General features: G+C 44.1%; 8 non-coding genes across 8 annotated transcripts; 4 read left to right on the top strand and 4 right to left on the bottom strand.

Moving 5' to 3' along the window:
* The first annotated feature begins 18739 nt into the window (after positions 1-18739).
* TRNAQ-CUG lies at positions 18740-18811 on the top strand. Its single transcript has one exon. It is a non-coding gene; the product is annotated as a tRNA-Gln (tRNA).
* Positions 18812-19108: 297 nt separating this feature from the next.
* TRNAS-UGA lies at positions 19109-19190 on the bottom strand. Its single transcript has one exon. It is a non-coding gene; the product is annotated as a tRNA-Ser (tRNA).
* Positions 19191-20934: 1744 nt separating this feature from the next.
* Positions 20935-21016, bottom strand: TRNAS-UGA. Its single transcript has one exon. It is a non-coding gene; the product is annotated as a tRNA-Ser (tRNA).
* A 1375-nt stretch (positions 21017-22391) lies between these two features.
* Positions 22392-22463, top strand: TRNAQ-CUG. Its single transcript has one exon. It is a non-coding gene; the product is annotated as a tRNA-Gln (tRNA).
* Positions 22464-22760: 297 nt separating this feature from the next.
* Positions 22761-22842, bottom strand: TRNAS-UGA. The gene has a single exon. It is a non-coding gene; the product is annotated as a tRNA-Ser (tRNA).
* Positions 22843-24217: 1375 nt separating this feature from the next.
* TRNAQ-CUG lies at positions 24218-24289 on the top strand. Its single transcript has one exon. It is a non-coding gene; the product is annotated as a tRNA-Gln (tRNA).
* Positions 24290-24586: 297 nt separating this feature from the next.
* TRNAS-UGA lies at positions 24587-24668 on the bottom strand. Its single transcript has one exon. It is a non-coding gene; the product is annotated as a tRNA-Ser (tRNA).
* Positions 24669-26043: 1375 nt separating this feature from the next.
* On the top strand, positions 26044-26115 carry TRNAQ-CUG. Its single transcript has one exon. It is a non-coding gene; the product is annotated as a tRNA-Gln (tRNA).
* Positions 26116-26300: the final 185 nt, after the last annotated feature.

The raw sequence follows: 26300 nt of genomic DNA, 5'->3' as shown, positions 1-26300 counted from the left end.
CTTAGTCGTAACACCATGTCAAGTGTGGCTATTCTATTTAAAGGGAGTCAAAGTTTCCTCCACCCACCGTGGGGAAGGAATCAGTCACTCCATAGGTTGCCACACACCTTGACACACCCTTTAGTTTCTTGTATCAATTACTACTATAATTGTCAACACTCTGTGCGAACATTGATCCGAGCGTATTAACCCCTACAATACCGAGGTACTCGCTTGGCATCAAAAGCCGCACCGTGTGACCATACTGTCATATTTTAAAATCGCATAGTATATATGCTCAATCCCAATACATAAAGTGAAACAAAAAATGAAATGAAAAAATGACCCTCAGCATTCCAACACTTTGTAGCTCATTATGTTCTAGCAAATAGTGTCAAATTGCACAATGAGCTAACAATGTGCTTGGAAAAATATAAATAGAATTACTATAAAACAAAAAACAATCCATTGCGGCCGGCAGATCTCTATGTGGGACAACATCAGTAGCAATCAAAATACATATACATGTGACCTTAATAAATACATGGTTTGCAGTAAAAACTGATTGCTGCAATATTATTACAATTTACTAATTGTTTGATTGCCCCATAGAGAGAGAAAGGAGAAAATAAACGCACTGTCTAACTGCGGTTCTAAAGCTTGATACGTGAATGAACAGAGATGTGTGCTGTAAATGAAAAGACAAAAAGGGCAGGCTATGAAAGCACTTATATCCTTCTTTAGCTTTCATATGTTCCCTTATATGGCCATACTGTCAGCAGTGAACATTTGCCATTTATTTTAGCAATTTGATAGATCACTGGTAGACATAGGTCAGTTCTTTTCTCAAATTCAGACCCGCTGGAGTTCTAGTCGCAAGTCTGAAGATCCAATAGGCTTCCCTAAGAAGGATTTTCTTTCGGTAATCTCCGCCCCTTTTGGGGGCCAAGACTCGTTCAATAGCATAGGCTTGAAAATATGACACTTGACGTGCATGTGTTTTTATAAAGTGCCTAGCTATGTTCGAGATATTTAAGATGTTAGGATTATTAATATAATTGAGATGTTCTAGGATGCGGTTTTTAAACCTGCGGGATGTGCTGCCTATATACATGAGATCACAAAACGTGCATTTAATTATATAAATAACACCCTCTGTGTTACAGTTTATATAACTACGGATGGGGTATTTGCACGTATGGTCCGAGTTTTCAAATGTTTTTGTGGGCAGCACATAACCGCAAGTTTTGCAGGGATTTCCTCCGCATTTAGTAAATCCTTTGTAGACAAGCCAGTTTTGCTTGAAATCTGCTCCCTTATTGCAGGCAGTATACAGGGATGGAGACAGGGAGCAGGACAGAGTTGTAGCCCTTCTAGACACAACTCTACACCCTGATTTGAGGGCTTGGTATAGAATGTGGTCATCGTATAATATGGGCAAGCATTTTTGTATTACAGTACTAATTGCATTAAATTCGCTACTATAGGTTAAGGATAGCGTAGGAACTCTGTCCTGGTCACTGTCTCCATTTACCCCGGTTCGGCCGGCAGCTGATTTAATGTTAGACTTCTTTTTTGGGGTTCCAAACAACATATCTCCTCTCTTTTTGTTGGAGGCTATCTCTCTTCCCCTCTTTATCATCCACATTGGATAGTTTCTATCCTTTAATCTTTTCTCCACCTTACTAAGTTCTTCCTCCAGTTTAGCTGTATCGCTGCAGTTTCTAACTGTACGTGTAAATTCACCCACGGGGATTGCTCTGATGGTGTGGATAGGATGGTGACTTTTAGCATTTAGTATGGAGTTACCTGCCACTTCCTTCCTATAAGTGATGGTGTGCACCACCTCACCAGAAACCCCGCGGAGCGTCAGATCAAGAAAATTGGCATGAGAAGCATGAGCTGTACATACAAATTGTAGGTTATAATCATTGTTGTTTAAATATGCCTGGAGGTCTGGGACGGCAGACACACCGCCGGCCCATACCATGAGCACGTCGTCGATGTATCTGCCGTACCAGACCAAACCAGGCATAAAAGGATTTTTAAGATCGTAAATATACTTCTCCTCCCAGTATGACATTGTCAGATTGGCCAATGATGGGGAGAATTTAGCTCCCATTGACACACCGCGGGTCTGTAGGTGGAACACACCATCAAACATGAAGTAATTGTGGGTTAGCAGAAAATTGGTAATTTCACATATAAAATCCACATGCCCTGGACTAAGTCCAGTATACCGGTGGAGATGGTATTCCATCGCCAACAGAGCAACCCCGTGGGGAATGGAGGGATAAAGGGAGACCACATCTGCCGTGATCCAGCAGTAGTCTTTCTCCCAAACAAATTCGTACATTGCTTTCAGTACATCCGCTGTGTCCTTCAGGAACCCTGGGGTGCGCCTGGCCAGCGGCTGGAGAACATTGTCCAGCCAGCTGCCCAGGCGCTCCATCAGGGAACCTATCCCAGACACTATGGGGCGAAGGGGGGGGGGGGGGTGGACGCCTTTATGGACTTTCGGCAATGCATGCATAATCGGTGTGACTGGGGCATCCACACACAGATATTTATATTCTCTGTCGCCAAAGATCCCTAGATCCTTCCCTTTCTGTAATAATGACATATAACTAACCATATAATCCCGTAGTGGATCCTTCGGTAACTTGCTGTATGTGGATGTATCAGCCAGCATTTCCCGTAATTGGTTGCCATAAGTTTCTTTGTCCATTACGACCACCGCCCCCCCCTTGTCCGCCATTTTGATAACCAAAGAGTCACATTGTTGTAACTCCTGAAGAGCTTGGATTTGGGGAGCACTGAGATTGCTATTATAATTTTTGTTTTTACTTGTTATCTCAATATTTCTCAGTTCTTTCTCCAGAACCTCCTGGAAAGTGTCCATACTGTCAGTGCGTGACATAATTGGATAAAATTTGGTATTTCGTGTTTGAAACTTTCCAGGAGGGCCGGGTAGATCCCTGATTCCCTGCTCTTCCTGAAGATCCTCCAGACAACACAAAGAAACTTGTTCTCTAAATAATAGGTTTTTGTATGAATTTTCCCTATAACTTTGTAATTTATTTTGTGGAGAACCTGGAGGGGACGGGATATCAAAAAAATGTCGGGATACTGTGAGGTTACGCACAAACTTGTTTATATCGAGCAAGGTGGAAAACATATCAAAGTGCCCTGTGGGTGCAAAATTCAAACCCAGGGACAGCACACATCTCTGTTCATCACTCAATATCACATCAGACAAGTTGATAACACTTAGTTCATCAGGATTCATTTCTGTCTCACCTGCAGTCGGGTATTTCTTGGATGCCGTGGACCCGTGCCTCCGTCCGCCCCTTGTTCTATGTTTTTTGAGAGAGGAGCTGGATCTCTTTTTTCTTTATCCATTTTGGATTTTTTATAATAGGAGGCAGTATTGCCAATCTCATCAGATAAAAAAGGCAGGGCGGAGGCATCAGCTCCCGGCTCCAATTCATCGGCTGCATGCGAGAGTTCTAAACCCTCCGAATCTGAAGAGAAACTGACCCTGGACACACGTTTCTCTATTTGTTTTTTCTTACGATTTTTCAATATAGACTTAGGTGTAGAATACATATTATCCCTTCTTCCCCATTCATAAACCTGATTATGGTTATAATCATATAAATCACGCTGGTATTTGGAATGTTTGTACTCCATGATGGTATCTTCAAGTTTAGTAATTGATGTCATCATGTTTTCTTCCCTTTGTATATATTCTGCGTTGTTATTATATTTTTCCAGTGTCTCTCTGGTCAGTAGTATCTCTCGCTGAAGTGCAGACAGTTTGTCGTTTTCAAGCTCTATAATGAGTTTCATCAACTCCATAGAACAGTCAGTCAGGATGTTATTCCATCGACATACAAAGTCATCCGAGAAAACCGTGGTGGGGACTTTTTTAATTCTTAACCCACGCGGGATCATACTCTGTTCTCTATATTTCGTAAGAGTAATACAGTCCCACCATACACGGGTTTCCTGGTTTAATAAGCGCTCCAATTTATTAAGTCCGCTTTTAATATCCAGATCTTTGGAGCTGTCTGTGTCTTTGGCAGAGAAAACCGAGTCCGCCTTGGATTGTCGATCAGGTCGGACGCTGAAGGCCATGATTAAAAGGTGTGTCAATGTGGGATGGGTGGGAGTCTGGGATATGAATAATCCAAAAGCTAGAGGTGATATTAACTCTTCAGGACCACGGAGGTGTAGCACGGAAAACAACACTTTGCAATACGGATAAACATATAATCCAGCTCACCTCCGTAGTAGAGTATATGGTCCCGGCTCCAGGGGCCCTAGGGGAGTGTTCCCGTGGCAGGCTGCAGGTAAGGAGAAAGAAGGTCCCGGAGACAAATGGAGTTCCTCTATCAGCTTTCCTTTAATTTTGCATAAAGTTGACAGACATCACCACCCTCCACATGACATAATATTGACGCGTTTCGGGTAGACACCCTTAGTTGTAACACCATGTCAAGTGTGGCTATTCTATTTAAAGGGAGTCAAAGTTTCCTCCACCCACCGTGGGGAAGGAATCAGTCACTCCATAGGTTGCCACACACCTTGACACACCCTTTAGTTTCTTGTATCAATTACTACTATAATTGTCAACACTCTGTGCGAACATTGATCTGAGCGTATTAACCCCTACAATACCGAGGTACTCGCTTGGCATCAAAAGCCGCACCGTGTGACCATACTGTCATATTTTAAAATCGCATAGTATATATGCTCAATCCCAATACATAAAGTGAAACAAAAAATGAAATGAAAAAATGACCCTCAGCATTCCAACACTTTGTAGCTCATTATGTTCTAGCAAATAGTGTCAAATTGCACAATGAGCTAACAATGTGCTTGGAAAAATATAAATAGAATTACTATAAAACAAAAAACAATCCATTGCGGCCGGCAGATCTCTATGTGGGACAACATCAGTAGCAATCAAAATACATATACATGTGACCTTAATAAATACATGGTTTGCAGTAAAAACTGATTGCTGCAATATTATTACAATTTACTAATTGTTTGATTGCCCCATAGAGAGAGAAAGGAGAAAATAAACGCACTGTCTAACTGCGGTTCTAAAGCTTGATACGTGAATGAACAGAGATGTGTGCTGTAAATGAAAAGACAAAAAGGGCAGGCTATGAAAGCACTTATATCCTTCTTTAGCTTTCATATGTTCCCTTATATGGCCATACTGTCAGCAGTGAACATTTGCCATTTATTTTAGCAATTTGATAGATCACTGGTAGACATAGGTCAGTTCTTTTCTCAAATTCAGACCCGCTGGAGTTCTAGTCGCAAGTCTGAAGATCCAATAGGCTTCCCTAAGAAGGATTTTCTTTCGGTAATCTCCGCCCCTTTTGGGGGCCAAGACTCGTTCAATAGCATAGGCTTGAAAATATGACACTTGACGTGCATGTGTTTTTATAAAGTGCCTAGCTATGTTCGAGATATTTAAGATGTTAGGATTATTAATATAATTGAGATGTTCTAGGATGCGGTTTTTAAACCTGCGGGATGTGCTGCCTATATACATGAGATCACAAAACGTGCATTTAATTATATAAATAACACCCTCTGTGTTACAGTTTATATAACTACGGATGGGGTATTTGCACGTATGGTCCGAGTTTTCAAATGTTTTTGTGGGCAGCACATAACCGCAAGTTTTGCAGGGATTTCCTCCGCATTTAGTAAATCCTTTGTAGACAAGCCAGTTTTGCTTGAAATCTGCTCCCTTATTGCAGGCAGTATACAGGGATGGAGACAGGGAGCAGGACAGAGTTGTAGCCCTTCTAGACACAACTCTACACCCTGATTTGAGGGCTTGGTATAGAATGTGGTCATCGTATAATATGGGCAAGCATTTTTGTATTACAGTACTAATTGCATTAAATTCGCTACTATAGGTTAAGGATAGCGTAGGAACTCTGTCCTGGTCACTGTCTCCATTCACCCCGTTTCGGCCGGCAGCTGATTTAATGTTAGACTTCTTTTTTGGGGTTCCAAACAACATATCTCCTCTCTTTTTGTTGGAGGCTATCTCTCTTCCCCTCTTTATCATCCACATTGGATAGTTTCTATCCTTTAATCTTTTCTCCACCTTACTAAGTTCTTCCTCCAGTTTAGCTGTATCGCTGCAGTTTCTAACTGTACGTGTAAATTCACCCACGGGGATTGCTCTGATGGTGTGGATAGGATGGTGACTTTTAGCATTTAGTATGGAGTTACCTGCCACTTCCTTCCTATAAGTGATGGTGTGCACCACCTCACCAGAAACCCCGCGGAGCGTCAGATCAAGAAAATTGGCATGAGAAGCATGAGCTGTACATACAAATTGTAGGTTATAATCATTGTTGTTTAAATATGCCTGGAGGTCTGGGACGGCAGACACACCGCCGGCCCATACCATGAGCACGTCGTCGATGTATCTGCCGTACCAGACCAAACCAGGCATAAAAGGATTTTTAAGATCGTAAATATACTTCTCCTCCCAGTATGACATTGTCAGATTGGCCAATGATGGGGAGAATTTAGCTCCCATTGACACACCGCGGGTCTGTAGGTGGAACACACCATCAAACATGAAGTAATTGTGGGTTAGCAGAAAATTGGTAATTTCACATATAAAATCCACATGCCCTGGACTAAGTCCAGTATACCGGTGGAGATGGTATTCCATCGCCAACAGAGCAACCCCGTGGGGAATGGAGGGATAAAGGGAGACCACATCTGCCGTGATCCAGCAGTAGTCTTTCTCCCAAACAAATTCGTACATTGCTTTCAGTACATCCGCTGTGTCCTTCAGGAACCCTGGGGTGCGCCTGGCCAGCGGCTGGAGAACATTGTCCAGCCAGCTGCCCAGGCGCTCCATCAGGGAACCTATCCCAGACACTATGGGGCGAAGGGGGGGGGGGGGGGGGGACGCCTTTATGGACTTTCGGCAATGCATGCATAATCGGTGTGACTGGGGCATCCACACACAGATATTTATATTCTCTGTCGCCAAAGATCCCTAGATCCTTCCCTTTCTGTAATAATGACATATAACTAACCATATAATCCCGTAGTGGATCCTTCGGTAACTTGCTGTATGTGGATGTATCAGCCAGCATTTCCCGTAATTGGTTGCCATAAGTTTCTTTGTCCATTACGACCACCGCCCCCCCCTTGTCCGCCATTTTGATAACCAAAGAGTCACATTGTTGTAACTCCTGAAGAGCTTGGATTTGGGGAGCACTGAGATTGCTATTATAATTTTTGTTTTTACTTGTTATCTCAATATTTCTCAGTTCTTTCTCCAGAACCTCCTGGAAAGTGTCCATACTGTCAGTGCGTGACATAATTGGATAAAATTTGGTATTTCGTGTTTGAAACTTTCCAGGAGGGCCGGGTAGATCCCTGATTCCCTGCTCTTCCTGAAGATCCTCCAGACAACACAAAGAAACTTGTTCTCTAAATAATAGGTTTTTGTATGAATTTTCCCTATAACTTTGTAATTTATTTTGTGGAGAACCTGGAGGGGACGGGATATCAAAAAAATGTCGGGATACTGTGAGGTTACGCACAAACTTGTTTATATCGAGCAAGGTGGAAAACATATCAAAGTGCCCTGTGGGTGCAAAATTCAAACCCAGGGACAGCACACATCTCTGTTCATCACTCAATATCACATCAGACAAGTTGATAACACTTAGTTCATCAGGATTCATTTCTGTCTCACCTGCAGTCGGGTATTTCTTGGATGCCGTGGACCCGTGCCTCCGTCCGCCCCTTGTTCTATGTTTTTTGAGAGAGGAGCTGGATCTCTTTTTTCTTTATCCATTTTGGATTTTTTATAATAGGAGGCAGTATTGCCAATCTCATCAGATAAAAAAGGCAGGGCGGAGGCATCAGCTCCCGGCTCCAATTCATCGGCTGCATGCGAGAGTTCTAAACCCTCCGAATCTGAAGAGAAACTGACCCTGGACACACGTTTCTCTATTTGTTTTTTCTTACGATTTTTCAATATAGACTTAGGTGTAGAATACATATTATCCCTTCTTCCCCATTCATAAACCTGATTATGGTTATAATCATATAAATCACGCTGGTATTTGGAATGTTTGTACTCCATGATGGTATCTTCAAGTTTAGTAATTGATGTCATCATGTTTTCTTCCCTTTGTATATATTCTGCGTTGTTATTATATTTTTCCAGTGTCTCTCTGGTCAGTAGTATCTCTCGCTGAAGTGCAGACAGTTTGTCGTTTTCAAGCTCTATAATGAGTTTCATCAACTCCATAGAACAGTCAGTCAGGATGTTATTCCATCGACATACAAAGTCATCCGAGAAAACCGTGGTGGGGACTTTTTTAATTCTTAACCCACGCGGGATCATACTCTGTTCTCTATATTTCGTAAGAGTAATACAGTCCCACCATACACGGGTTTCCTGGTTTAATAAGCGCTCCAATTTATTAAGTCCGCTTTTAATATCCAGATCTTTGGAGCTGTCTGTGTCTTTGGCAGAGAAAACCGAGTCCGCCTTGGATTGTCGATCAGGTCGGACGCTGAAGGCCATGATTAAAAGGTGTGTCAATGTGGGATGGGTGGGAGTCTGGGATATGAATAATCCAAAAGCTAGAGGTGATATTAACTCTTCAGGACCACGGAGGTGTAGCACGGAAAACAACACTTTGCAATACGGATAAACATATAATCCAGCTCACCTCCGTAGTAGAGTATATGGTCCCGGCTCCAGGGGCCCTAGGGGAGTGTTCCCGTGGCAGGCTGCAGGTAAGGAGAAAGAAGGTCCCGGAGACAAATGGAGTTCCTCTATCAGCTTTCCTTTAATTTTGCATAAAGTTGACAGACATCACCACCCTCCACATGACATAATATTGACGCGTTTCGGGTAGACACCCTTAGTTGTAACACCATGTCAAGTGTGGCTATTCTATTTAAAGGGAGTCAAAGTTTCCTCCACCCACCGTGGGGAAGGAATCAGTCACTCCATAGGTTGCCACACACCTTGACACACCCTTTAGTTTCTTGTATCAATTACTACTATAATTGTCAACACTCTGTGCGAACATTGATCCGAGCGTATTAACCCCTACAATACCGAGGTACTCGCTTGGCATCAAAAGCCGCACCGTGTGACCATACTGTCATATTTTAAAATCGCATAGTATATATGCTCAATCCCAATACATAAAGTGAAACAAAAAATGAAATGAAAAAATGACCCTCAGCATTCCAACACTTTGTAGCTCATTATGTTCTAGCAAATAGTGTCAAATTGCACAATGAGCTAACAATGTGCTTGGAAAAATATAAATAGAATTACTATAAAACAAAAAACAATCCATTGCGGCCGGCAGATCTCTATGTGGGACAACATCAGTAGCAATCAAAATACATATACATGTGACCTTAATAAATACATGGTTTGCAGTAAAAACTGATTGCTGCAATATTATTACAATTTACTAATTGTTTGATTGCCCCATAGAGAGAGAAAGGAGAAAATAAACGCACTGTCTAACTGCGGTTCTAAAGCTTGATACGTGAATGAACAGAGATGTGTGCTGTAAATGAAAAGACAAAAAGGGCAGGCTATGAAAGCACTTATATCCTTCTTTAGCTTTCATATGTTCCCTTATATGGCCATACTGTCAGCAGTGAACATTTGCCATTTATTTTAGCAATTTGATAGATCACTGGTAGACATAGGTCAGTTCTTTTCTCAAATTCAGACCCGCTGGAGTTCTAGTCGCAAGTCTGAAGATCCAATAGGCTTCCCTAAGAAGGATTTTCTTTCGGTAATCTCCGCCCCTTTTGGGGGCCAAGACTCGTTCAATAGCATAGGCTTGAAAATATGACACTTGACGTGCATGTGTTTTTATAAAGTGCCTAGCTATGTTCGAGATATTTAAGATGTTAGGATTATTAATATAATTGAGATGTTCTAGGATGCGGTTTTTAAACCTGCGGGATGTGCTGCCTATATACATGAGATCACAAAACGTGCATTTAATTATATAAATAACACCCTCTGTGTTACAGTTTATATAACTACGGATGGGGTATTTGCACGTATGGTCCGAGTTTTCAAATGTTTTTGTGGGCAGCACATAACCGCAAGTTTTGCAGGGATTTCCTCCGCATTTAGTAAATCCTTTGTAGACAAGCCAGTTTTGCTTGAAATCTGCTCCCTTATTGCAGGCAGTATACAGGGATGGAGACAGGGAGCAGGACAGAGTTGTAGCCCTTCTAGACACAACTCTACACCCTGATTTGAGGGCTTGGTATAGAATGTGGTCATCGTATAATATGGGCAAGCATTTTTGTATTACAGTACTAATTGCATTAAATTCGCTACTATAGGTTAAGGATAGCGTAGGAACTCTGTCCTGGTCACTGTCTCCATTCACCCCGGTTCGGCCGGCAGCTGATTTAATGTTAGACTTCTTTTTTGGGGTTCCAAACAACATATCTCCTCTCTTTTTGTTGGAGGCTATCTCTCTTCCCCTCTTTATCATCCACATTGGATAGTTTCTATCCTTTAATCTTTTCTCCACCTTACTAAGTTCTTCCTCCAGTTTAGCTGTATCGCTGCAGTTTCTAACTGTACGTGTAAATTCACCCACGGGGATTGCTCTGATGGTGTGGATAGGATGGTGACTTTTCTCCCCCTCTGATTCTAGTGCAGCTGAGCCAGGAAGTTAAGGCGGAGGGGGCTTGGTTTAGGCTACATAATTTACGTCTACCCAGTAAGAGTAGCCAATTTGTTGGAAGGAATCTCCTAGTTACCAATTGTATAAAATAAAAGCGCTAACAGTCCCAGCTATGGAACATACATAGCATTAGCAATAGTACATACATAGAACCTGCCATAATACCAATTAGTGTTTACGCAGCTAATTGGGGCTCGTTTAAAGCTTTACAGGGAAAGGCACTCAAGTTTTCCTAGACACCTATGTGGAGGCATTTAGAGGACACTATTACTGTCTTCATGCCACTAAGGGGACAAAATTACTGTGTAGGGCACACAATGGAAAGATTCATGTGTGGAAAACCTTCTGGGGCACTGTATAAAACGAATACTTTTGGAGTAACTATAGTTAAGACACTATTATTTCTGGAGTGGAGTACAGTATTTGGGGGAGTACTTTACAACATAGCAAGTACAGGAATGTGGGCATCTGGGGCAGCTACAGGCATGGTGATAGGTAAAGGAGTGGAAAGTACTTTTAAAGGGGAGGCAGGGTCTGAAGTGTGAGGAGAGGGTGTAGAATAGTAAAAGAGGGAGCTGGAAAAGCAAGGTGCTAAAGATGTCTACTCCGCAAACTCTGCAGAGATTTGTCATGGTCAGGAGTCGTGTTGAGCGAACAGTACGAGCATAGTTCGGGTCCGTACCGAATTTTGGGGTGTTCGTGACACGGACCCGAACCCGAACTTTTTCGTAAAAGTTCGGGTTCGGGTTCGTCGTTCGGCATGTATTTTGGCGCATTTTGAAAGGCTGCAAAGCAGCCAATCAACATGCATCATACTACTTGCCCTAAGATGCCATCGCAGCCATGCCTACTATTGGCAAGGCTGTGATTGGCCAAGTGCAGCATGTGACTCAGCCTCTTTATAAGCTTGTGCGCACGTCGGGACGTGCTCACTCCCGATGTGAATAGAACAGGGATAGACGCAGCTGATGCTAGGGCGAGAATAGGCAGGGATAATTGAATAACTGGAAGCAAATTTCTCTCCTCCACCTGTGATTCATCTGAACAACTGCAGCTGAGCTGCTTTTTTGATAGGGATTGGCTATTTTTAGAGTGGCCAGAGTGATTTTTCCATCCACATGTACCTGGGCTGACCGCCGGCCGCCATTTTGCGACTTGTAGTGCTGCAGCAGAAGCTGCCACAGCGTGCATTCCAAAGCTCCAAACAAGTCAGACATCTACACCTGGGATTCAGACCAATAGCGATTTAGCAGCACAGTCCAAGGCTATTTTTTTTAAAGGTTGTGCAGACCATTTTGTGGCACATGTTACTGGGCTGATAGGCGGCGGCCATCTTGGGACTAGTGCTGCAGCACAATCTCTCCCAACGTCCATTAATCACTTGTAATAGTGGTCTGTGCCATAGAAATCCTACATCAGGGACTTGGGTGTGCTTGTGTCACCCCTACTAATACCAGTCCACCTGTAATCCATACAGTGAAAAGCCATAAAGTATTCCAGTGAGGAAATTTTTTTTTTATTTAAAAAAGGCCAAGTTAGTTTATCTGGCGTTCAATATACTAGATACAGTTAGGCCTGCGTTTCATACATCTGGAATTAGCAAACTAATGTGCTGGGGTTGGGAAAACATATATGTACCCATACTAGAATCTGTCAAAGAAAGCGGTACTCACATATAACAGTCATTCCATCTGTAATCCATACAGTCAAAAGACTGAAAGTATTCCAGTGAGGGAATTTTTTTTTTATTTAAAAAAGGCCAAGTTAGTTTATCTGGCGTTCAATATACTAGATACAGTTAGGCCTGCGTTTCATACATCTGGAATTAGCAAACTAATGTGCTGGGGTTGGGAAAACATATATGTACCCATACTAGAATCTGTCAAAGAAAGCGGTACTCACATATAACAGTCATTCCATCTGTAATCCATACAGTCAAAAGACTGAAAGTATTCCAGTGAGGGAATTTTTTTTATTTAAAAAAGGCCAAGTTAGTTTATCTGGCGTTCAATATACTAGATACAGTTAGGCCTGCGTTTCATACATCTGGAATTAGCAAACTAATGTGCTGGGGTTGGGAAAACATATATGTACCCATACTAGAATCTGTCAAAGAAAGCGGGTACTCACATATAACAGTCATTCCATCTGTAATCCATACAGTCAAAAGACTGAAAGTATTCCAGTGAGGGAATTTTTTTTATTTAAAAAAGGCCAAGTTAGTTTATCTGGCGTTCAATATACTAGATACAGTTAGGCCTGCGTTTCATACATCTGGAATTAGCAAACTAATGTGCTGGGGTTGGGAAAACATATATGTACCCATACTAGAATCTGTCAAAGAAAGCGGTACTCACATATAACAGTCATTCCATCTGTAATCCATACAGTCAAAAGACTGAAAGTATTCCAGTGAGGGGATTTTGCTTATAAAAAATAATATATTTCATTGTGGTGCGAGTTGAATCGCAACAATGAAGAAAAATACTATTAAGGGACGAGGACGCGGTCGTGGTGGTGTCCGTGGAGCCTCTGTTGCTGGTAGAGGACGTGGCCGTTCGGCCCCAGGCGCACACAGTAGGGAACGAACTCCCTCAACTAGCCGGCAGAATGTACCGCAATATCTCGTGGGGCCCAATGACGCTCTTAGGATGGTAAGGCCTGAGCAGGTACAGGCATTAATCGATTGGGTGGCCGACAGTGCTTCCAGCACGTTCACCACATGGTCTTCCACCCAGTCTTCTGCGGAAAGCGCACAGGTGGCACCTGAAAACCAAGCCCATCAGTCTGTCACATCACCCCCAAGCATATCAGGGAAACGGTCTGAGCCACAAGTTATGCAGCAGTCTCTTCTTCTGTTTGAAGACTCTGCTTCCAGTCTTTCCCAGGGGCGTCCACCTAGCCCTTCCCCAGTGGAGGAAGACATACCATGCACTGACGCACAACCACTTATGTCTCCAGATGAAGAGGACATGGGAATACCACCACAGCAGAGTCACCGACTCTCTGATGATGACGAAACACAGGTGCCCACTGCCGCGTCTTTTTGCAGTGTGCAGACTGAACAGGAGGAGGTCAGGGAGGGAGACTGGGTGGAAGACGATGCAGAGGACGATGAGGTCTTAGACCCCACATGGACTGAAGGTCGTGGCGATGACTTTCACAGTTCAGAGGAAGAGGTAGTGGTGAGACCGAGACAACAGCGAAGCCAAAGAGGGAGCAGGGGGCCAAAGCAGACGAGCCGCCGCCCCCAGAGTTCGCCTGCTACTGGACATCGCCAACAGGGACCCAGCCCCACAAAGGCAGCTTCAAAGAGTTCCCTGGCATGGCACTTCTTTAAACAATGTCCTACCGACAAGACCCGAGTGACTTGCACGCTCTGCCATCAGAGCCTGAGGCGAGGCATTAACGTTCTGAACCTCAGCACAACCTGCATGACCAGGCATCTACATGCAAAGCATGAACTGCAGTGGGGTACACACCTTAAAAACCAGGCACTCGCTGAGGCTCCCCCTGCTCCCTCTACCGCTGCTGCCTCGGCTTCCGCCTCGAGAGGAATGTTGCCACCTGCCGAGCAGCAAACAGAGGATGTGCCACCGACACCACCACCACCGCCACCGTCAACTAGCGTCTCCACTATATCACACAGCAGCGTTCAGCTCTCAATATCTCAAACCTTAGAGAGGAAGCGCAAATTCCCCCCGAGTCACCCTCGAGCCCTTGGCCTGAACGCCAGCATTTCTAAACTGCTGGCCTTTGAAATGCTGTCATTCCGGCTGGTGGACACAGACAGCTTCAAAAAGCTGATGGCCATGGCTGTCCCGCAGTATGTGGTTCCCAGCCGCCACTACTTCTCCAAGACAGCCGTGCCTTCCCTGCACATGCAAGTGTCCGATAAAATCAAGTGTGCACTGCGCAACGCCATTTGTGGCAAGGTCCACCTAACCACAGATACGTGGACCAGTAAGCACGGCCAGGGACGCTATATCTCACTAACTGCACACTGGATGAATGTAGTGGCGGCTGGGCCCCCGGCGGACAGTTCCTTGGCGCACGTCCTTCCGCCCCCTAGGATCGCAGGGCATCATTCTCTGCCTCCTGTAGCCTCCTCCTCCTACTCGGCTTCCTCCTCCACTGCTTCCACCAGCTCATCCGGTCAGCCACACACCTTCACCACCAACTTCAGCACAGCCCGGGGTAAACGTCAGCAGGCCATTCTGAAACTCATATGTTTGGGGGACAGGCCCCACACCGCACAGGAGTTGTGGCGGGGTATTGAACAACAGACCGACGAGTGGTTTCTGCCGGTGGGCCTCAAGCCAGGCCTGGTGGTATGCGATAATGGGCGAAATCTCGTGGCAGCTCTGGGACTAGCCGGTTTGACGCACATCCCTTGCCTGGCGCATGTGCTGAACTTGGTGGTGCAGAGGTTCATTCACCACTACCCCAACATGTCAGAGCTGCTGCATAAAGTGCGGGCCGTCTGTGCGCGCTTCCGCCGTTCACATCCTGCCGCTGCTCGCCTGTCTGCGCTACAGCGGAACTTCGGCCTTCCCGCTCACCGCCTCATATGCGACGTGCCCACCCGGTGGAACTCCACCTTGCACATGCTGGAGAGACTGTGCGAGCAGCAGCAGGCCATAGTGGAGTTTCAGCTGCAGCACGCTCGCGTCAGTCGTACTGCCGAACAGCACCACTTCACCACCAATGATTGGGCCTCCATGCGAGACCTGTGTGCCCTGCTGCGCTGTTTCGAGTACTCCACCAACATGGCCAGTGGCGATGACACTGTTATCAGCGTTACAATACCACTTCTATGTCTCCTTGAGAAAACACTTAGGGCAATGATGTTAGAGGAGGTGGCACAGGTGGAGGAGGAGGAGGAGGATGAGGGCTCGTTTCTAACACTTTCGGGCCAGTCTGTTCGAAGTGGCTCAGAGGGAGGTTTGTTTAAGCAGCAGAGGACAGGTTCACAAGTCGCCAGCCAAGGCACTGTACTGGAGGACGAGGAGGAGGAGGAGGTGGAGGGGGACGAGGATGACGCAAGTTCACAGCGGGGTGGCAGCCCAGGCCCATCACTGGTGCGTGGCTGGGGGGATACGGTGGACGATGACGATATGCCTCCCACAGAGGACAGCTTGTCCTTACCCATGGGTAGCCTGGCCCACATGAGCGAATATATGCTCCAATGCCTGCGCAACGACAGCAGAGTTGCCCACGTTTTAACGTGTGCAGACTACTGGGTGGCCACCCTGCTGGATCCCCGGTATAAAGACAATGTGCCCACTTTAATTCCTGAACTGGAGCGCGACCGTAAGATGCGCGAGTACAAGCGCACGCTGATAGAGGCGCTCTTGAGAGCATTCCCACATGTCACAGGGGAACAGGTGGAAGGTGAAGGCAGAGGAGTGGCAAGAGGTCGCCAACGCAGCTGTGTCACGGCCAGCTCATCTGAGGGCAGGGTTAGCATGGCAGAAATGTGGAAAAGTTTTGTCTCCACGCCACAGCTATCTGCACCGACACCTGATACGGAACGTGTTAGCAGGAGGCAGCATTTCACTAACATGGTTGAACAGTATGTCTGCACACCCCTCCACATCCTGACGGATGGTTCGGCCCCATTCAACTACTGGGTTTCGAAATTGTCCACGTGGCCAGAGTTAGCATGTTATGCCTTGGAGGTGCTTTCCTGCCCGGCGGCCAGCATTTTATCTGAACGCGTATTCAGCACGGCAGGGGGCGTCATTACTGACAAGCGCAGCCGCCTGTCCACAGCCAACGTGGACAAGCTGACCTTCATAAAGATGAACCAGGCATGGATCCCACAGGACCTGTCCCTCCCTTGTGCAGAGTAGTCCTTATTAACTGCCTAAAACATGTCTTGTTGTGCTACGGGCCACTTCTTTATTTGATACAAATTTTATGAAACCCACAGTTGAATGAAACTCTTCTCTGTCTGGGCGCCGGGGCCTAACCAGATGAAAGTGGCCGGTTAAACTAACGGGTGACATGAAGCCATAACCTCTGCCATGCTACCTCTGTCTTCTGTCTGGGTGCTGAGGCCTAAGTCAAATAAAGCGGTCTTCTGCTGTGCTGGGGGATATGAAGCTAATCTCTGTCCTCTCTCCTCTGTCTGGGTCCAAAGGCCTAAATCACTGAAAGAGGCCTTCTCCTGTGGTGTGTGATATGATGCCAGAATATGTGCTGTGGGGCCTCTCTCCTCTTCCTGGGTGCAGGGGTCAAATAAACTAAATTGTGGCCTACTCCTGTGGTGGTTGATATGATGCCTGATTCTCTGATGTGGAACCTCTCTCCTCTGTTTGGGTGAAGGGGTCAAAGTAACTAAATGGTGGCTTCTCCTGTGGTGGCTGATATGATGCCAGAATATGTGCTGTGGGGCCTCTCTCCTCTTCCTGGGTGCAGGGGTCAAAGTAACTCAATGGTGGCTTCTCCTGTGGTGGCTGATATGATGCCAGAATATGTGCTGTGGTGCCTCTCTCCTCTTCCTGGGTGCGGGGGTCAAAGTAACTCAATGGTGGCTTCTCCTGTGGTGGCTGATATGATGCCAGAATATGTGCTGTGGTGCCTCTCTCCTCTTCCTGGGTGCGGGGGTCAAAGTAACTCAATGGTGGCTTCTCCTGTGGTGGCTGATATGATGCCAGAATATGTGCTGTGGTGCCTCTCTCCTCTTCCTGGGGGCAGGGGTCAAAGTAACTAAATGGTGGCTTCTCCTGTGGTGGTTGATATGATGCCTGATTCTCTGCTGTGAAACCTCTCTCCTCCATCTGGGTGTAGGGGTCAAAGTCTTTCAAAGTCGCCTTCTCCTGTGCTGATTGATATAAAGCTGATGGTTGTGCCATCTGACATGGTTGCCAGGGTCTGATTCAATGGGGGCCTACTCCTGTGGTGGGTGATCTAAATGCCTGATTCTCTGCTGTGAAACCTCTCTCCTCCGTCTGGGTGTAGGGGTCAAAGTCTTTCAAAGTAGCCTTCTCCTGTGCTGATTGATATGAAGCTGATGGTTGTGCCATCTGACATGGTTGCCGGGGTCCCATTAAATTGGGGCCTACTCCTGTGGTGGGTGATCTAAATGCCTGATTCTCTGCTTTGAAACCTCTCTCCTCCGTCCGGGTGTAGGGGTCAAAGTCTGTCAAAGTCGCCTTCTCCTGTGCTGATTGATATAAAGCTTATGCTTGTGCCATCTGACATGGTTGCCGGGGTCTGATTCAATGGTGGCCTACTCCTGTGGTGGGTGATCTAAATGCCTGATTCTCTGCTGTGTAACCTCTCTCCTCCGTCTGGGTGTAGGGGTCAAAGTAACTAAATAGTGGCCTACTCCTGTGGTGGGTGATATGATGCCTAGTTCTCTGCTGTGGGACCTCTCTCCTTTGTCTGGGTGCTGTGGTCAAAATAATAGTAAGTGACCTTCTCCATTGGTGGGTGACTTGAAGCCTGATTCTGTGCTATGGGACCTCACTCCAATTAATATTGTTTAATTTTTATTTATTTTATGTTAACTCATCATTTCCCTATCTACATTTGTTTGCAGGGGATTTAACTACATTTTGCTGCCTTTTGCAGCCCTCTAGCCCTTTCCGGGTGTGTTTTACAGCCTTTTTAGTGCCCAAAAGTTCGGGTCCCCATTGACTTCTATGGGGTTCGGGTTCGGGATGAAGTTCGGGTCGAGTTCGGATCCCGAACCCGAACATTTTTCGAAAGTTCGGCCGAACTCGTCGAACCCGAACATCCAGGTGTTCGCTCAACTCTAGTCAGGAGAAGTTATCATGGCAGCCTGGGCCTGATGAAGAAGAAAAGATGGAAAGTTAACTTCTCCAATTAGAGGAGATGTCAACTTGAGTCACTGGATTGAATTGTATTCTAGTACATTAGCCTATGTGCTAAGAGTAAATAGAATTTTTTTTCGGTCTCCTCTAAGTAGGCCCTAACAACGTTCAATTTGACAAGCTGCGGATAGCCATCATCAACAAGTTCTTGTGGAGGGTTCCATGGTGTAATGGTTAGCACTCTGGACTCTGAATCCAGCGATCCGAGTTCAAATCTCGGTGGGACCTATCTTTTTGAATTCTTGTGTTCTCTTACTTTCGTTAAATTGCTTGTTTTTACACAATACTCCACTCTTCATTGCGATTAGATTTCTATTGAGGTGCAAGCTATTGTATTTCACAATGAAAAAAAGACATAGCTATTTGCTTCGCTTGTAACCAGCTCACAGAATACTGAAAATTGGAACGACAAGACGTGAAGTTAGAATCAGTATAGGAGACTCATATGCTCCCAGGAGCCAAAGTGCCAAGCATAAGCTTGACAATGCCTCCCCGTTTTATTAAAGGGTAAACAGAGATAGACAACGCTGTGAACAGGATTTGAACCTGTGCAGGGAAACCCCATTGGATTTCAAGTCCAACACCTTAACCACTCGGCCATCACAGCACATTTGTTCCAAAGATGCTGTCATGCTTTCTTCTAGCATGCTGATTGGTGAGTGGACAATCAACCTACCCCTATACAGACACTAGCCTTCAAGGAGCAAAAACCCCTTTCCTTGTGCAAGACCACACCGTTTTTTGCATTGGACAGTCAATATCTAGAGATTGGACAAACTTTAAAATGAAAGCCACATAAATATTACTTTCGTAAGTGGTACCAAGAGCCTCAGTTAATCTTCCTACGATAAGTGACAAAAGGTAAAGGAGGTCTTGCACCAGGTCTCAATTTACTAATCAATTAAAGTAACACTCAGCACAGACTCCAAACCCAAAAAATAGCAACCAACAAAACCTAACATAATCTCCTTTTTTTATTTTCTTCTTTTATCTTATATCACAACTGTAGACCATGACAAATTAAATAGAAAATCGCTATATTCTTTTCTTGGGCTGCAGCCATGTTTTCTCCCCCTCTGATTCTAGTGCAGCTGAGCCAGGAAGTTAAGGCGGAGGGGGCTTGGTTTAGGCTACATAATTTACGTCTACCCAGTAAGAGTAGCCAATTTGTTGGAAGGAATCTCCTAGTTACCAATTGTATAAAATAAAAGCGCTAACAGTCCCAGCTATGGAACATACATAGCATTAGCAATAGTACATACATAGAACCTGCCATAATACCAATTAGTGTTTACGTAGCTAATTGGGGCTCGTTTAAAGCTTTACAGGGAAAGGCACTCAAGTTTTCCTAGACACCTATGTGGAGGCATTTAGAGGACACTATTACTGTCTTCATGCCACTAAGGGGACAAAATTACTGTGTAGGGCACACAATGGAAAGATTCATGTGTGGAAAACCTTCTGGGGCACTGTATAAAACTAATACTTTTTGGAGTAACTATAGTTAAGACACTATTATTTCTGGAGTGGAGTACAGTATTTGGGGGAGTACTTTACAACATAGCAAGTACAGGAATGTGGGCATCTGGGGCAGCTACAGGCATGGTGATAGGTAAAGGAGTGGAAAGTACTTTTAAAGGGGAGGCAGGGTCTGAAGTGTGAGGAGAGGGTGTAGAATAGTAAAAGAGGGAGCTGGAAAAGCAAGGTGCTAAAGATGTCTACTCCGCAAACTCTGCAGAGATTTGTCATGGTCAGGAGAAGTTATCATGGCAGCCTGGGCCTGATGAAGAAGAAAAGATGGAAAGTTAACTTCTCCAATTAGAGGAGATGTCAACTTGAGGCACTGGATTGAATTGTATTCTAGTACATTAGCCTATGTGCTAAGAGTAAATAGAATTTTTTTTCGGTCTCCTCTAAGTAGGCCCTAACAACGTTCAATTTGACAAGCTGCGGATAGCCATCATCAACAAGTTCTTGTGGAGGGTTCCATGGTGTAATGGTTAGCTCTCTGGACTCTGAATCCAGCGATCCGAGTTCAAATCTCGGTGTGACCTATCTTTTTGAATTCTTGTGTTCTCTTACTTTCGTTAAATTGCTTGTTTTTACACAGTACTCCACTCTTCATTGCGATTAGATTTCTATTGAGGTGCAAGCTATTGTATTTCACAATGAAAAAAAGACATAGCTATTTGCTTCGCTTGTAACCAGCTCACAGAATACTGAAAATTGGAACGACAAGACGTGAAGTTAGAATCATTATAGGAGACTCATATGCTCCCAGGAGCAAAGGTGCCAAGCATAAGCTTGACAATGCCTCCCCGTTTTATTAAAGGGTAAACAGAGATAGACAACGCTGTGAACAGGATTTGAACCTGTGCGGGGAAACCCCATTGGATTTCAAGTCCAACGCCTTAACCACTCGGCCATCATAGCACATTTGTTCCAAAGATGCTGTCATGCTTGCTTCTAGCATGCTGATTGGTGAGTGGACAATCACCCTACCCCTATACAGACACTAGCCTTCAAGGAGCAAAAACCCCTTTCCTTGTGCAAGACCACACCGTTTTTTGCATTGGACAGTCAATATCTAGAGATTGGACAAACTTTAAAATGAAAGCCACATAAATATTACTTTCGTAAGTGGTACCAAGAGCCTCAGTTAATCTTCCTACGATAAGTGACAAAAGGTAAAGGAGGTCTTGCACCAGGTCTCAATTTACTAATCAATTAAAGTAACACTCAGCACAGACTCCAAACCCAAAAAATAACTACCAACAAAACCTAACATAATCTCCTTTTTTTATTTTCTTCTTTTATCTTATATCACAACTGTAGACCATGACAAATTAAATAGAAAATCGCTATATTCTTTTCTTGGGCTGCAGCCATGTTTTCTCCCCCTCTGATTCTAGTGCAGCTGAGCCAGGAAGTTAAGGCGGAGGGGGCTTGGTTTAGGCTACATAATTTACGTCTACCCAGTAAGAGTAGCCAATTTGTTGGAAGGAATCTCCTAGTTACCAATTGTATAAAATAAAAGCGCTAACAGTCCCAGCTATGGAACATACATAGCATTAGCAATAGTACATACATAGAACCTGCCATAATACCAATTAGTGTTTACGTAGCTAATTGGGGCTCGTTTAAAGCTTTACAGGGAAAGGCACTCAAGTTTTCCTAGACACCTATGTGGAGGCATTTAGAGGACACTATTACTGTCTTCATGCCACTAAGGGGACAAAATTACTGTGTAGGGCACACAATGGAAAGATTCATGTGTGGAAAACCTTCTGGGGCACTGTATAAAACTAATACTTTTGGAGTAACTATAGTTAAGACACTATTATTTCTGGAGTGGAGTACAGTATTTGGGGGAGTACTTTACAACATAGCAAGTACAGGAATGTGGGCATCTGGGGCAGCTACAGGCATGGTGATAGGTAAAGGAGTGGAAAGTACTTTTAAAGGGGAGGCAGGGTCTGAAGTGTGAGGAGAGGGTGTAGAATAGTAAAAGAGGGAGCTGGAAAAGCAAGGTGCTAAAGATGTCTACTCCGCAAACTCTGCAGAGATTTGTCATGGTCAGGAGAAGTTATCATGGCAGCCTGGGCCTGATGAAGAAGAAAAGATGGAAAGTTAACTTCTCCAATTAGAGGAGATGTCAACTTGAGTCACTGGATTGAATTGTATTCTAGTACATTAGCCTATGTGCTAAGAGTAAATAGAATTTTTTTTTCGGTCTCCTCTAAGTAGGCCCTAACAACGTTCAATTTGACAAGCTGTGGATAGCCATCATCAACAAGTTCTTGTGGAGGGTTCCATGGTGTAATGGTTAGCACTCTGGACTCTGAATCCAGCGATCCGAGTTCAAATCTCGGTGGGACCTATCTTTTTGAATTCTTGTGTTCTCTTACTTTCGTTAAATTGCTTGTTTTTACACAATACTCCACTCTTCATTGCGATTAGATTTCTATTGAGGTGCAAGCTATTGTATTTCACAATGAAAAAAAGACATAGCTATTTGCTTCGCATGTAACCAGCTCACAGAATACTGAAAATTGGAACGACAAGACGTGAAGTTAGAATCAGTATAGGAGACTCATATGCTCCCAGGAGCCAAGGTGCCAAGCATAAGCTTGACAATGCCTCCCCGTTTTATTAAAGGGTAAACAGAAATAGACAACGCTGTGAACAGGATTTGAACCTGTGCGGTGAAACCCCATTGGATTTCAAGTCCAACGCCTTAACCACTCGGCCATCACAGCACATTTGTTCCAAAGATGCTGTCATGCTTGCTTCTAGCATGCTGATTGGTGAGTGGACAATCACCCTACCCCTATACAGACACTAGCCTTCAAGGAGCAAAAACCCCTTTCCTTGTGCAAGACCACACCGTTTTTTGCATTGGACAGTCAATATCTAGAGATTGGACAAACTTTAAAATGAAAGCCACATAAATATTACTTTCGTAAGTGGTACCAAGAGCCTCAGTTAATCTTCCTACGATAAGTGACAAAAGGTAAAGGAGGTCTTGCACCAGGTCTCAATTTACTAAACAATTAAAGTAACACTCAGCACAGACTCCAAACCCAAAAAAGAACAACCAACAAAACCTAACATAATCTTCTTTTTTTGTTTTCTTCTTTTATCTTATATCACAACTGTAGACCATGACAAATTAAATAGAAAATCGCTATATTCTTTTCTTGGGCTGCAGCCATGTTTTCTCCCCCTCTGATTCTAGTGCAGCTGAGCCAGGAAGTTAAGGCGGAGGGGGCTTGGTTTAGGCTACATAATTTACGTCTACCCAGTAAGAGTAGCCAATTTGTTGGAAGGAATCTCCTAGTTACCAATTGTATAAAATAAAAGCGCTAACAGTCCCAGCTATGGAACATACATAGCATTAGCAATAGTACATACATAGAACCTGCCATAATACCAATTAGTGTTTACGTAGCTAATTGGGGCTCGTTTAAAGCTTTACAGGGAAAGGCACTCAAGTTTTCCTAGACACCTATGTGGAGGCATTTAGAGGACACTATTACTGTCTTCATGCCACTAAGGGGACAAAATTACCGTGTAGGGCACACAATGGAAAGATTCATGTGTGGAAAACCTTCTGGGGCACTGTATAAAACTAATACTTTTGGAGTAACTATAGTTAAGACACTATTATTTCTGGAGTGGAGTACAGTATTTGGGGGAGTACTTTACAACATAGCAAGTACAGGAATGTGGGCATCTGGGGCAGCTACAGGCATGGTGATAGGTAAAGGAGTGGAAAGTACTTTTAAAGGGGAGGCAGGGTCTGAAGTGTGAGGAGAGGGTGTAGAATAGTAAAAGAGGGAGCTGGAAAAGCAAGGTGCTAAAGATGTCTACTCCGCAAACTCTGCAGAGATTTGTCATGGTCAGGAGAAGTTATCATGGCAGCCTGGGCCTGATGAAGAAGAAAAGATGGAAAGTTAACTTCTCCAATTAGAGGAGATGTCAACTTGAGTCACTGGATTGAATTGTATTCTAGTACATTAGCCTATGTGCTAAGAGTAAATAGAATTTTTTTTTCGGTCTCCTCTAAGTAGGCCCTAACAACGTTCAATTTGACAAGCTGTGGATAGCCATCATCAACAAGTTCTTGTGGAGGGTTCCATGGTGTAATGGTTAGCACTCTGGACTCTGAATCCAGCGATCCGAGTTCAAATCTTGGTGGGACCTATCTTTTTGAATTCTTGTGTTCTCTTACTTTCGTTAAATTGCTTGTTTTTACACAATACTCCACTCTTCATTGCGATTAGATTTCTATTGAGGTGCAAGCTATTGTATTTCACAATGAAAAAAAGACATAGCTATTTGCTTCGCATGTAACCAGCTCACAGAATACTGAAAATTGGAACGACAAGACGTGAAGTTAGAATCAGTATAGGAGACTCATATGCTCCCAGGAGCCAAGGTGCCAAGCATAAGCTTGACAATGCCTCCCCGTTTTATTAAAGGGTAAACAGAGATAGACAACGCTGTGAACAGGATTTGAACCTGTGCGGTGAAACCCCATTGGATTTCAAGTCCAACGCCTTAACCACTCGGCCATCACAGCACATTTGTTCCAAAGATGCTGTCATGCTTACTTCTAGCATGCTGATTGGTGAGTGGACAATCACCCTACCCCTATACAGACACTAGCCTTCAAGGAGCAAAAACCCCTTTCCTTGTGCAAGACCACACCGTTTTTTGCATTGGACAGTCAATATCTAGAGATTGGACAAACTTTAAAATGAAAGCCACATAAATATTACTTTCGTAAGTGGTACCAAGAGCCTCAGTTAATCTTCCTACGATAAGTGACAAAAGGTAAAGGAGGTCTTGCACCAGGTCTCAATTTACTAATCAATTAAAGTAACACTCAGCACAGACTCCAAACCCAAAAAAGAACAACCAACAAAACCTAACATAATCTCCTTTTTTTGTTTTCTTCTTTTATCTTATATCACAACTGTAGACCATGACAAATTAAATAGAAAATCGCTATATTCTTTTCTTGGGCTGCGGCCATGTTTTCTCCCCCTCTGATTCTAGTGCAGCTGAGCCAGGAAGTTAAGGCGGAGGGGGCTTGGTTTAGGCTACATAATTTACGTCTACCCAGTAAGAGTAGCCAATTTGTTGGAAGGAATCTCCTAGTTACCAATTGTATAAAATAAAAGCGCTAACAGTCCCAGCTATGGAACATACATAGCATTAGCAATAGTACATACATAGAACCTGCCATAATACCAATTAGTGTTTACGTAGCTAATTGGGGCTGGTTTAAAGCTTTACAGGGAAAGGCACTCAAGTTTTCCTAGACACCTATGTGGAGGCATTTAGAGGACACTATTACTGTCTTCATGCCACTAAGGGGACAAAATTACCGTGTAGGGCACACAATGGAAAGATTCATGTGTGGAAAACCTTCTGGGGCACTGTATAAAACTAATACTTTTGGAGTAACTATAGTCAAGACACTATTATTTCTGGAGTGGAGTACAGTATTTGGGGGAGTACTTTACAACATAGCAAGTACAGGAATGTGGGCATCTGGGGCAGCTGCAGTCATGGTGATAGGTAAAGGAGTGGAAAGTACTTTTAAAGGGGAGGCAGGGTCTGAAGTGTGAGGAGAGGGTGTAGAATAGTAAAAGAGGGAGCTGGAAAAGCAAGGTGCTAAAGATGTCTACTCCGCAAACTCTGCAGAGATTTGTCATGGTCAGGAGAAGTTATCATGGCAGCCTGGGCCTGATGAAGAAGAAAAGATGGAAAGTTAACTTCTCCAATTAGAGGAGATGTCAACTTGAGTCACTGGATTGAATTGTATTCTAGTACATTAGCCTATGTGCTAAGAGTAAATAGAATTTTTTTTTCGGTCTCCTCTAAGTAGGCCCTAACAACGTTCAATTTGACAAGCTGTGGATAGCCATCATCAACAAGTTCTTGTGGAGGGTTCCATGGTGTAATGGTTAGCACTCTGGACTCTGAATCCAGCGATCCGAGTTCAAATCTCGGTGGGACCTATCTTTTTGAATTCTTGTGTTCTCTTACTTTCGTTAAATTGCTTGTTTTTACACAATACTCCACTCTTCATTGCGATTAGATTTCTATTGAGGTGCAAGCTATTGTATTTCACAATGAAAAAAAGACATAGCTATTTGCTTCGCATGTAACCAGCTCACAGAATACTGAAAATTGGAACGACAAG

Source organism: Bufo bufo, unplaced genomic scaffold (assembly GCF_905171765.1).
Source record: "Bufo bufo unplaced genomic scaffold, aBufBuf1.1, whole genome shotgun sequence".
In the NCBI taxonomy this organism is placed as follows: Eukaryota; Metazoa; Chordata; class Amphibia; order Anura; family Bufonidae; genus Bufo; species Bufo bufo.
The sequence above is the reverse complement of the archived record's forward strand: the minus strand, read 5'-3'. Positions and strand labels throughout refer to the sequence as shown.